This window comes from Macrobrachium nipponense, chromosome 14 (assembly GCF_015104395.2).
Source record: "Macrobrachium nipponense isolate FS-2020 chromosome 14, ASM1510439v2, whole genome shotgun sequence".
Lineage (NCBI taxonomy): Eukaryota > Metazoa > Arthropoda > Malacostraca > Decapoda > Palaemonidae > Macrobrachium > Macrobrachium nipponense.
The window spans coordinates 93,310,701-93,315,700 of record NC_087207.1 but is presented as its reverse complement, the minus strand read 5'-3'; positions in this window follow the sequence as shown (position 1 = coordinate 93,315,700).

Below are 5,000 nucleotides of genomic sequence, written 5' to 3'. Positions count from 1 at the left end.
CAAGGATACCTGGCATCTTAAGGTCCTTATTTATTATAATGATTTCGAGTCCCATCTTATTTCTAAACGCTCTGGTGCCCGTGTCTGACGTCCACTACGTCGTACTGGTAATGCAACTGATAACTGAGTATCAGGCTTAGGTGATGTTGCAGGTGATCTACGATCTCCATATCCTGAAGCTTCGCCACCCAACACTGAGATAGGCGGAGAAATAATAAGTCTCTGGCAAAAAATGGGTGATGAGGTCGTAGGAACCTCCGATTTCTCCAATAGATGCGCCCACTCCCAGTCTTCACGAGGTAATCCTCCTCGTGCCAATTCCACGACCACAACTCCTAGTTTATCCCATCGTTTTGTCTTAGGGTCTTGCAGATCCACGTACATACCAAGGTTCAGCTTAGAGAGTGGTCTAGCAGTGGCATCATACCGTTCCTTTGCCTGCTGCCGAAGGTACTTAGCCTTTATGTCACATTCGTCAGCTGTACGTTGCCATTCCTTTGCAAATGAACGATGATGAGCCGGAATCCTGGAACGCAAAGGATGTCCAAACAAGATTTGCGCTGGAGATCTACCGTCCGCCCGTGGAGTATTCCTGAGCTCAAGAAGCCCTCGTGCGAACTCATCCTCATCTAGCTTGCCATTTCCTGTGGTCGTCAAAATCAACTTCTTGATAATCTTCACGGTAGCTTCGGCATGACCCATTTGCTTTTGGATTATAGGGCGATGTCACGTGGTGTCCACCCCCCATCGAGCAAGGAAAACGCCGCAATGTTGATGAAGCGAACTGCGGTCCTCCATCCGTTTTCAGTACTACAGGCACACCTGTGTCTGAAAATATTGGCCTCAACAAACTAACTAGTTGAGCTGCAGAAGTTGATCCATTGCACGAAGATACATACGGCCAACCTGATAGACGATCAACGTACACAAGAAATGTCTTGCCAGAGCTATGAAAATAATCAGCAGACACGGACTCAAATACTCGACTTGGCAAGTCTCCTGCATCAAAGGCTCATTCTGCTGACCTGGTAACAGCTCTCGGCAACGAGAACAAGACTTCACTGTATTCTCAACGTCCCTGTCAATCCCTGGCCAGTATATAGTCTGGCGTGCTCGACGCTTGGTGCGGTCCACTCCTTGGTGAGCATCATGTAGACACTGCAAAGTTTCGCTACGCAGGCTGCGAGGTATGAGAAGTCTAGGTCCATAAACTATCAAACCATCATCCACGGCCAGCATGTCCCGAATTCCCCAGTATGCTCGCAAACTCTTCTGGTAAGCTATGCTTATGATCTGGAAAATCCTTTTTCATTATTACATCTCTTAATGACAGATATTCACTATCATGTGCAGAGGCATCACGAATCTTATCCAGCGTCTGGTCCCGTAGAGGAGCTAACCTTATGCCCTCCTCACAAGTAGCTAGTAAAGACGATACAACAGCAGCATGCAATGGATCTGCATCATCCAGCACATCATTGTCCTCAACAAGGCTCGAACTGGTGAACGAGAGAGTCATCCTGCATGCTGTGACATTTCCCACTTTGCCACCTTGCAGCAAAAGTAAATCTGTAGAGTTTTCATTCTCATACGCTGCAATCGAGGATTTTCATATTTCTCCAAGAAGTTTTTGAATTGAGAATAGGAACAAGTGGTCGATGATCTACTACCAGGTCAAAATAAGGTAAACCGGCCAAGTAAACACTGCATTTCCTCACTGCCCAAAGTACAGCAGCCATCTCAACCTCAATTATGGCATACCTAGTTTCCGCATCCGTTAAAAAACCTGGATCCACACTGGATGAGCTTCCAAGCCTCTCCATGTTGTTGCAGCAAAACAAACCCATACCATGCAACTTGGATGCGTCAGTTTGAAGCATAGTAGGTAAGATGCATCAAAATGAGCTAAAAAGGAGGAGCTATGAGTGCTTTCTTTAGTTTTCTCGAAAGCCACGTCATGCTGAGGGGTCCAGCACCACTCATTCCGAGGTTTAAGCAGGTCCCTGAGTGGCTGTGCAGCAGCTGCAATCGCAGAAGAAAAGCTCCCAAGCTGATTGGTTAAACCCATGAATGACCTGAGATCAGTGATATTTGTGGCTTTGGAAAATCAGCTATAGCTCTACCCTTCCGAGAATCTACACTATAACCTTCATGATTTATACTGTAACCACAAAATTCAACATTAGGTTGAGCAAATAAAATTTTGTCAGGATTTAAGGTCATTCCAAAATTTGTCACATTTTTGCACAAGTGTGATCACATGGCTAAGTGGTCACGGTAACTAGAATCATACACCAAAATATCATCAACAATTTTGACAGTACGTGGAATATCTCCCAAAGCTTGATCTCCCTCGACGATTGTACTCATCTCCAGATGATATAAGCCCATTACGGCTCGTTTGAATTTGTAACGTCCCCAGGTGTGATGAAGCAAGTAAGATCCTGATCTTCTTCAGCAATTTGATTTGAAGTATCCCATCTTCGCATCCAAAGTAGTGAACCACCTGGCTCCAGCATCCATTGACGATATAGCATCATGAGGGGATCGAACTGGATATGTAGGTCTGCGCACATAGCGGTTAAGTCTTGTAAGGTCCACACACACCGCACACCACCCATCTTCTTTGCAATAGGGACCATCGGATGACACCATTCAGTGGGGTAATCAACCTCACCAATTATATCCTTAGCAAGCATGTCATCTAGCTGAGCTTTAATATCCGATCTCCAACAATACGAATGGTGCGTGGTGCGGTCACTGCAAAAGGACGTGCATCTGCTGACAGCTGGATCCTCATAGGACCTCCCTGCATTTCCCTTAGAGTAGCTGAAGCATCAAATACATGAGGATAAGCAGAAATGATGGAAGCTGCATGTTCTGCACGCTCTGCTTCTGTAGGGTCTCTGCTGTGTGGCCATCTTGGCCAATGCCACTGGTCCAAAGACACCAAACTACTGGTACTTGCAGAACTGCACAACATCCTGTGTGTTAGAAGTCACTTGTGGCTCCAAAACCTTCTTGGTTTCTTGATGCTATATGATGGTTGCGACACTGAACAGTAACATGCTGTATTTGCGCTGGAAATTTTCTGGTAATATTCCCAGTGCTACACAATCAAACCAGCTCAGAAGTGCACCTTTCACTTCCTGACGACTGACACAACTGTTGTCGTACTACGATTCCCCAAAGTTAAAAAAGCCTCAAAAGTACCCATGTTAGTGAGAGCTTGATGATCTTGCTGCAATAAGACCACCCATAATGATCGGCTCTAGTGAACTCTCATGAATTCCAAGAGATTTAGCGTTCTCAAGTCCTATCACAGTTGTCTCTGCCCTCCAGAGTCAGGTGTCCACATAATTGAACTTGATCCTTTGGGGTGAGTGGTACTGATGCAAATCTGAGGGGTTGGACGTGATGACGCACAGTTGCTGTAAATATCTCCAATGACACGATATAGATTCTGCTTTGAAGGCTTGAACATGCTTTTATTATAGGTTTTTCTTCTTCTGGAGGAGACAGTGGCTGTCCCTTGTTGACCTGCACACCACTGCGAAGTGACCTTTCTTACCACATTGTTTGCAGTCCCTGTTTAGAGGCCTTGCATGCCATCTTATCACGATGGCGCTCACCTCCGCACTAAAGCACTGCTGCTTTAAATGGCCTGCCTTCTGACCTTGCTTGTATTGGGGACACTCTTGAAACATTATACTTTTCACTGCCCCGAATAACAGCACGACTGGCATTTGCATTTTCCGATGCTCTGCAAATATCAATAGCCATCTGCAAGTGAGCTTCTTTTCTTCTAACATCACGTTTCAAAGCTCTTCAATCTCTGGTTCCAACGACGATCTTGTCCTCGTAGTCTGCTGTCCATGAGCAGGTTTCGACAAAAATCACAGAAAGAAGCAATCTCTTTAATGCCGCACAAAAAATCATCGAAGGTCTCGTGTAACTCCTGGGACTCCTTGTATGAAAGTCGCGTCGGTCCACGATGAGCATTCCTTTGGTTGCGCAAGTGCAACTCCATGGCATCCAATATAGTCTTCAAGTCTGCTCCATCATCCAGTGAGAGACCATATCTCAAAGTGCGGGTCCAATCATCGTCTAGCACGGAAATCAATGCTGACACGCTGCTCAGCAAGAGAGAGAGATGACATTCTTGTCAACACTGAATGTCCCTCATACTTGTGACGCCACGATCCAAACTCTTTAAGAGATACAGAAGACGACAAGTGTGGTGCAGGAACTGCTCTTGCCTGAGACTGATTCCCATGATGTCCCGAGGTACCAGCAAAACCCTCTAGAATTGCGGTTAAACGTTCTTCCTTTTCGTAGCTGCTTCTTGGGTCATGATGAGCCATCTCTGCTTGCCTTGCCACAAGTGCTGCCAGTTGTTCGATTTGCTTCTCCATCGTTTATGGGTACTAAAGATTTAACACTGTACTTCTTGAACGACAGTAGACAGCATAAACAAAACCAATCACATGCGCCATGTTGGATTTCTGTTTCATGGCAGGGCAAGAAAGAACACAGAATTCGTTGTTTCATATATTATGTAAACTTAACTGTATGGCAGCTTAACAGAAACTAAATATACATCGTAAATTTCAGTAAAACGTAAACAGTAATAATTACAGTACTCAACAGTTTGAGTAAAAGGTACAATTATAATAATTACATTGTTACGTATAAATACAGTATGTAGTTATACAACTAATTACACCAAAGTGTAGTTAGCAATCTCACAGTAGATGATCTCATTACCAGTCAAATCAATTAAAAAAATTTAGGATCTACACAGACATTACATTCATTAACTTTGTATTGATTGCAGTAAAGGTAGTTCATGCTCATATGCAATAAAATCTGAATAGTAGTGTTCCTGCCACCACCTCAGGATGAGAACATAACTGTAAAAAAAAAAAAAAAAATGTTAAAAATCATTGGAATGGTCCCTTACGAATGATGCCTCACCTTGAAGTTTGAATAAGAATTCA